Source organism: Rattus norvegicus, chromosome 4 (assembly GCF_036323735.1).
Source record: "Rattus norvegicus strain BN/NHsdMcwi chromosome 4, GRCr8, whole genome shotgun sequence".
Taxonomy (NCBI): domain Eukaryota; kingdom Metazoa; phylum Chordata; class Mammalia; order Rodentia; family Muridae; genus Rattus; species Rattus norvegicus.
This window is the reverse complement of record NC_086022.1, coordinates 179,467,687-179,476,176: the sequence shown is the minus strand read 5'-3', so window position 1 is coordinate 179,476,176 and position 8,490 is coordinate 179,467,687. Positions and strand designations below refer to the sequence as shown.

General features: G+C 45.6%; 1 long non-coding RNA gene across 1 annotated transcript in view; it reads left to right on the top strand.

The window, feature by feature from the left end:
* The window catches only part of LOC120102428 (uncharacterized), a 33,057-nt gene extending 28,215 nt beyond the window's left edge, over nucleotides 1-4,842 (top strand). The window contains exon 4 of the long non-coding RNA XR_010065997.1: nucleotides 707-4,842. This is a non-coding gene — a long non-coding RNA (uncharacterized LOC120102428). The remainder of the gene's footprint in view (nucleotides 1-706) is intronic.
* The last annotated feature ends 3,648 nt before the right edge of the window (nucleotides 4,843-8,490 follow it).

Sequence of the window (8,490 nt, the reverse complement as noted above, 5' to 3'; positions counted from 1 at the left end):
TACTAAATGTCTGAAGGAAATAGAAGAATATCAAGAGTCATCGCGTCATCCTTAGTTCACAGAGTCAAACACTTGAGTATTAGTGGGACTTGAACTTAAAATACATGATCTTGGGCCAGCAAGATGGCTCCGAGGGTAAGGGTGCTTCTTGCCATCCCTAACAACCCACAGTTGACTCTCAGGACCCACCCAGAAGGACCACACACGTCTGTGTGTGTATGTGTATATGTATGTACAAATACACATACATATATACACACATATATATTGTGACCTCAAGTGACAGCATATGTATACACACTTTGATTGACAGCATGCACACACACACACACACACACACACACACACACACACACACACACCTTGATTGACAGCTCTGTTACTGGGCAGTATTGGGGTTTGAACCTGGGACCTCAGGCATGCCAGGCAGATGCTCTACCACTGAGCAGCAGCCCCAGCCTTCAGGCCGATCTCCATCCTCTTGTGTAATCCTGAAACTGGCTTCTAAATCCAGATCCCCTCACATCAGGCTTCTTAGTGCTGGGATTACGTGACTGTGCCTATAACGTTCTAAAGCATCATAACTAAGATCAACACGCTTATTTATAGGAAAAACGGCTGCAACAGTAGAGAACACAGGATACATTAATTGTGGGGGCAATTCCTGTATTAAGAATGACCATTTAACATTTTCTCTTTATTCCAGAAGAGTTCATCCTGCACCCGGTGAAATTGGACCATATAGGCTCTTCGTTTCCTCCTTCCAACTCTCCTGTGTCTCCCCTGACAACTTCATGCCTTACTCTCCTCCTAATGGGTGTGGATCGTCCACAGGAGAATCTTACAGGGGCCGCATCCTTAAAAACAGGAATGCATCTCACTTTGCGGAAACCTCCAGTACAGTTCTTTCCTCCAGAGGGCTGGGTCCACCTCACCTATGTGTCAGCTTGGCCGGTACCCAGAGCTGCTGTGATCTCATGCCTGGAATGGTGTATCAGGTCCAGAAGACAGCAGTTCAAGACATTCCTCCCCATCCCCTGCTCTCAAGAACAAGTTTTACAACTAAGGCTCACTTCTCCCACACTGCCACATTGTATCCTCCTTATTCAAAGCAAAATGTGAAAAGTCAAACTGAATAAATGAATTAAATAAATGAATGAATGAATGAAAGACAGACAGGCAGAAAGAAAGAAAGAAAGAAAGAAAGAAAGAAGGAAAGAAAGAAAGAAAGAGAAAGAGAGAAAGAGAGAAAGCAAGCAAGCAGCCCTGTAGGCTGAGGGACAAGATTCGGGGATGTGGTGAGGGCACGCTGTTGCATTTGACTAGAACTAATTTTGTTATTCCCTCTGGTTCTTGTCCCAGGAAGGAAAAAATCAACAGTGAGTGTAATAAATCCCTTTCACTAATGAGAGCAGCGTGGTTGTGGTTTGGAGTTTATAAAGTATCTGGGATTTCTACATTATTCTCTTTTTAAAACTGGGTCTGACACACACAAAAAAAGTTCTTTCTAAAATACATACCCCAGTGGATAAGTTTTTAAAAAATTATGTATTTAAAAAAAAAGTTTCAGCGAGCTCCCTTTTCGGTGAGCTTCAGCCATAGAAGCCATAGCTGACGGCTCGGCCAACTGGTTTTAAGCAGTTCAATTTGGTCCAGCTCTCGGTTGTTAATACCGCACTACCGATCTTTAATTTGTGGAACCACAGGGGAACATTTAAATGAAAGAACACTCAATTTCATAGTAGTTTCTAAATGAAAACATATGTATCTGTAATGGGCTTTCAAGAGTTTTGTGTGGTTTTCTTTTTTCAATGAGAGCTTTGTGTGTGGTATCTCTTAGGCCTAGGGTTTGTTTTTGTTTACCTTAAGGCACTCTCTCTGCAGCCCAGGGTAGCCCAGAACTCAGAATACAGGCTGGCCTTGAACGACGACCACCCCACTTTGGTCTTCTGAGTGGTGGAATGCCCAGCATGCAACACGGTGCTCGATGCTTTTATTGGGCTTTTATTATTACGGTTGTTTGCATGATGTGTTATGATGTGTGTCTGGCCAGAAGAGCGTTTGAGAGACGGTTCTCCCTTTTCACCAAACTCATACCTGTAACGTGCTTTTACCTGTTTAGCTATCTCACCTTGTGCAGGGCATATGTGTGGGTGCAGGATCTTATACTGTAACTCAAGCCAGCCTGAAGTAATCCAAACTGGCCTTCAACTCGCAGCAATCCTCCTGTCTCAGCCTCCCAACTGGTGGGAAAACAAACAATTTTTTTTCAGCTTTTCCTTAACGGGCTCATTGAGGCAGGAATAATTAATACTCAGGAGGGGAGATGTCTAGATGAGGCATGCTGGGAGGTTACAAAGCATGCTGGGAGACTGTGGAGCATGCTGGGAGATTGGGATATATGCTGGGAGCTCATGAAGCTATAGCTTCCAGGATGTCCACTCCTGTCCACTCCTTCCTTAGATGATACCAAATGTCATATTTAGGGAGAAGAGAGTAAAAGAAAAGCTTCACTTTTATAAAGTGGGTTGATTTTCGAGTTCACGGCCCAAAATTGACTTGTACCTCTTTCTGGAGAGAGATTAAAAATAGCCCTGGGGAAAACAAATCCTTCTCTATCTCTAATTTTCATCAAATGTTTTCAGGTTCCTTTGAAGGGAAGTCCGGGTTTTGAGTCCATCATCGCTGAAGTTAGAGCAACATTTAATACTATGTTCCTGCTACTGGGAGGAGATTGGAAACCTACGCTAATTTAAAACATTAAAACAGAGAGCGTGACACTGGGAAGGGGCTGGGTTTGCTCTCTCGCTTCACCCACTGATAGCTTCCTCTCAGAGTTTACCAAGCTTTTCTGTGGGCTGAACAGCTGTCTCCCCCAGAGCTGAGTTGATGCTGAACTTCCCAAGGCAGAGTTTTGGTGACCTGCTTGGGTCCACAAAGGACATGGAAGGTACCTCGTCTTGGGATGTGGCCCTGGTGAGCAGAGTCCTAGGGCACTGGGAAAGACTGGGGTGAGCTGGGCTGTCTCCCCCACCGAGTATCTCTGGTTTACCTACTCTCCATTTTGATGATATGATGCCCTCCTGGTAGAGGAAGTGGCCACTTATTTTGGGCTTGTAGTTCCCAATCAGCGAGATAAATAAATTTCTTTATAAACTACCCGATATTCTGTTGTATTAACAGAAACGAGTGGAGACTTTTCATTGCTATATTCCCAAGTATTTTTTTCTGCTGTTTCCCCCTCCCCCCAAAGACTATCTGAGTACACCATAGCTGTCTTCAGACACAACGGAAGGGAGACTAGGATCCCATTACAGATGGTCGTGAGCCACCATGTGGTTGCTGGGAATTGAACTCAGGACGTCTGGAAGAACCGTCCGTGTTCTTAAGGGCTGAGCCATCTTTCCAGCCCTTCTCTACTCTTACAATACCTATAACTGTACAAATCCTTCAATGGACCTCGTGTACATAGGCCAGTAACTAATACTGCATACCAATAACTAATTTTAGTAACACTTTCCCAATATCTCCAGATATACTCGAGGAATTCGGGTGGCCTCAACAATCTATCTTGAATACCTTAAGCATAAGGGATTTCCCATCCATCCATAAATATTTCCGATTGCTGTTGGTATGATTTCTAGCTATGTGTAATGTCTGTCCATGAATATATATAGGTATATTGTCTGCATAAATATATGTGTATATATACTGTATACATATGGCTATGGTTACTGTCTGCACAAATATATATATGCCTATATGCACATTGAAAGATGGTATGGGATTGTTTGGTTTCAATCCACACTCTATTTCTTTTTGCACAACCTTCTGGTGGTACTTATGTAATTCTCCAGGTTTGCTATTGTGTTGATGAAATAATAGAATAAAATTATGTAACTCACGGCTCGCTGTGAGGTCTTATTTATTAATTTATATATTTTTATTCTTTCGGAGACAGAATGTTGCTATGGAGTACTGATGTCCTGGAAATTGTAACATAGCCTAGGATAGTTTTGAACTTGTGAACTTTCCATCTCAGCCTCTCAATTATGAGGGTGATAGGTATGCTTGACCACATAGGACTCCATGAGCTTGCCTATGTAAAGAGCAGTACCTGTGTAAGTCTATGAATTTAAAACCCTCACTTATTAATTATATTTATGTATATATTAATTGCATGGGTAAGTATGTGCCCATATAATCTATAATTCCCTAGTCTACAAAAATAAGATAATTTCATATTTATTACTTAAAACCCTGAAAAAATATATTTATAAATCTCCTCCCACTTACAGCACACATACAGTTCCTTGGGAATTGCACAGTTATCCAAAGTCCAAGGTGAATGAGGTTACCAACATAACTCATGCCTGGGATTTATATCCTGTAAATTTTGTATTTTGCTTTAATGTTCCAGTGTTGGGAATTGAGGCTGGAGTTTTGTACACTGTAGACTAGTGCTCTATCAATGAGCTCTATGCCAGACCTTAAGTTTGGCATTTTAATACTTACCACTGCAAACTGGCACTGCTGTGCTCCAGGAGGAGTCAAGGTGAAGTGGAATGGACTGGCTTGGAGCTGGCCAAGGCTAGCATGCGTCTAGTGCAGTCACTACCACAGAGCAGGGCCTTGGGCAGCTCCCCAGCCTTGCCAAGCTTCCCTTCCCTCCTCTGCAGAGGAGGACTGTCACACTTCTTGCACGTCTGTCGTGTAAAGGAGAGAAAAGAACACATTCAAGAAACACGTGGTTCAGATTCCGGGATGTAGCACACGCTTGATAAATGGAAACACTGACGTTCAATAAAGCCCCAGTTTCAGTGTGGTGTGTGTGTGTGTGTGTGTGTGTGTGTGTGTGTGTATGTATGTGTGTGGGGAATATGTGTATGGTGGTATGTTTTTGTGTGTGTGTGTGTGTATGGTGGTGTGTTTGTGTGTATGTGTGTGTGTGTATGTATGTATGTGTATGTATGTGTGGGGGGTATGTGTATGGTGGTATGTTTTTGTGTGTGTGTGTGTATGGTAGTGTTTCTGTGTGTGTATGGTGGTGTGTTTGTGTGTTTGTGTGTGTATGTATGTGTGTGTATGTATGTATGTGTATGTATGTATGTGTATGTATGTGTGGGGGGTATGTGTATGGTGATATGTTTGTGTGTGTGTGTATGGTAGTATTTGTGTGTGTGTATGTATATGTGTATTGTGATGTATGTGTGTGTGTGGTAGTGTACAGTGGTGTATGTGTGTGTGTGTGAATGGTGGTGTGTGTGTGTGTGTGTGTGTGTGCATGTGTGTGTGTATGGTGGTGTATGTGTCTGTGTTTTTCCAAGCTTAACACAAACAAACATCCCATTGGACATTTTCAATCAACTCTGCCTGTGCTATACAGTAATCAAGGCATACTCTGGAGAGCATGTGGTTTCAATAACTGGGAGAGACCAGGAGCCTATGGTCTTCTCTCTACCCACCTGGATCCTTCTGTCTGTAGGACATCTTGGCCCCAAAGCTGTAACACTGACGAACCAGCACAAAAGTCCTGGCCTGCTCTGTTTGGTTGGCACCATCAGAGACCCATGGGGAGAGAATCTGCTTTAGCCTTCTTTCTTCATCGTTCTAGAAAGCTCAAATCCCCATGGAAATTAATCTATTGTGACAATGCCTTTACAAAGGTTATGCATATTCTGACCTGTATGATGAGGGCCCACTATTGTGTAATTGGTCTTAATTTGCCTTTTGCTACTTGTTCGGAGGAACTGGGCTTGACCCAGCACTAGCCAATTTTGAACAACTGTGCATTAGAAGGATAGAGTGTCCTACATGTAGCAAGAACTGCTTGTTTTCTAAGATTTATTTTTATTTTTAATTGTCTGTACATGTCTGCGCGCCTGTGCACTTGAGTGCAGATGCTCAGAGGTGTCCTATTACACTGTAGCTGGAGTCACAGTGCCTGATGTGGATGCTGGGAACCGAACCCAGGTCTTCCCCACTTGCAAGGGCAGTGCACACTCTTAATGGCCTTAATGGCGGAGCCATCTCTCCAGCCTAAGAACTCCTCAGACTAAAAGCAGCGCTTCGATTGAAGCTAGAGGGCAATTATCACTGAGCTAGTAGATGACGCCTGCAAATGACTGACTGGAGGACAGAGAGCCTGTGGAGAAAACGGACACATGTGGAAGGTGTTTTATTCAAACACAGACTGATTTTCAGTGTTGGGAAACTACATTAGTCCAAAGAGTTTCATATTCTTATTGTTGTGATTATTATTTATTTCAGCTCTCTGACTAAATAGTAAAGGCGGTTAAGGGCTCACAGCAGAGACAGCCATATCCATAGCTGCATTCGAGCAGCGAACGATTACCCAGTGTATAAATTCTCGGTGAAGGAAATTCAGAACCCCCCACGAAAGCTCTGGGCTTATCGGATTGTTCCCTTAATTACTGGGCCCCATGCTATCAAATATTTGTTGAAGGGGATGCTTTTTTTTTCTTTTTCTTTCTTTTCTTTTTTTTGTGGGAATGGATAATGGCTGCGTTTACACTTTGAAATTTCTGCCTCAGAGTTATTAAGATTTGCATTTCTCACTTTTCTACCAAGGGAAAGGTGTTTAGCCATTTTTAGAAAGCAGGTACGAAGTAATCAATTGTCTAAACGTCTCCTCCCCGGAAACTTTCCACTCTAGAAGAGTGCAAAGACCCCAGGGATCAGCAACCCACCCAGCTGCCAAGGGTAGAAGGGACTGAAAGGAAGATGTGCTTTTCAGGACCGTGAGTGTCAGAGGCATCTAGACACCATCTTGCTTCCTAACAACTCCCCTGTAGACAAGAGGCAGGGAATAAGTCAGGGGAGAGAGCTGGCCTTTGACTGACAGGTCCTGAGCCTGATGGCCAAGCTGCTCGCTGCAAGGGCCCTGCTCCTGCAGGCCCTGGAAGAACAAACAGCAGGGTCATTGATTTCCAGGTAGCCTTGGTGCACTCTGGGAAATGCTGGGGGTGCCCCGGGGACACTGTGCAGGTTATGAATGCTCCTCCCAAGGGAATCACAGACATGGAAAGGGAGAACACACAAGCCCACGGAAGCCTAAGAAGAGAAATGGACCTAAGAAAAAAGAAAGAAAGAAATGTATTGCTAGAATTGTTTTTTATTGGGTCCCCTTTGGGTCCCTGCAGGAATTCTTATCTCTGCCTAACCCTGGCTAGAAATTTCTTGGGGATCCCCTTTCCAGCGCCTCCCCCACGCCGCGTTCCCCCACCCCCGGCGCAGCCGTTTTAAGTCTGTGAAAGCAAGAAGAGCAGAGCCAAGAGAGTGGCAGTGCTGTCAGCCGAACGAACGAACACCCTCCATCAGGCCCTAGCTTCTGTCCGGGAGGTTCACCCACCGAGTTTCTGATGGTGGTGATGTAACTCGCGCTCCCAAGTGGCATAGCTCTGGAACCCTGTGCTTGCCTCATCTCACCTCAAAATCGACCGCCCCCTACCCCCGGTTCTTGGGCATCCGGTGAAAATTTTATATATATATATATATATATATATATATATATATATATATATATATTTTTTTTTTTTTTCTTGACTGAATACACTCAGAATCAAAGCAGTTCAGTCACCTCTGAGGCATAAATGGGAGATTCTAAACTTTCCCCCCCACCCCGCTACCCCAAGGAGTAAGTGAGTGGGGAGCGACACGCAAAAGGCAGCAGGGACCCTGGAGTAGAGCCCACCTCTGGAAAGGCAGTAGTGGCTTTAAAACATGAACCTTCCAGCGGCGCTCCAGCCAGGGTCTGCTGACCACCTAGAAGGTTCCACCCGCAGACCCCCCACACGGGTCCCCGAGCCATAGGGTGCAAGCCTGTCTGCACATGGGGGAGTGGGCGCAGGAGGGACAGGGTGGGGGCGCGCAGGGCGAAGAAGTTGACAAAGGGGACTTGACCAGACACCGATCGCGCAGGGATAGAAGCGAGCTCCCCTCTCCTAATCCTCCTCCTTCCACTCCTGCCATTTCGTCTGATCGCTCCTTTAAGCAGAGGGCAGATTAAAGGGGAAAAAAAATTCCTGCACGGTGTGGGCGATCGGTGCGTTATTTACAAGCCAGTTGGGTTGCAGCAGAGCGGGAGGACCGTGAACAGGGCTCCCGGGCTTCGGATGCTGGCGCGGGGCCGCAGGCAGGAGGTCAGGGTGGACCCTGGGTTGGGGTGGGGGGACGACCTGCAGCGATCCCGGCGCCCGCCCCGCGCCGCCCCCGCTCCGCCGCACCCCGGGGCGCGCGCCGGCCACGGTCACTGGCGGCTGGAGCGCTGCCCTCGCCTCCCCCATTGTTCCCACTTGTCTTTTTCGCCTTTTGTTATTTATTTCCACCAGCATTGTGTTGTCTCCGAAGCCGCCTCATGACCAGCTGAGGGATTTTACTTCGTCCTTGAGAGAGGGAGAGCAAGAGAGAGCGAGAGAGGGAGCCAGAGGTTGGGGTGGGGGGGGGTGGGAGAGAGAGAGAGAGAGAGAA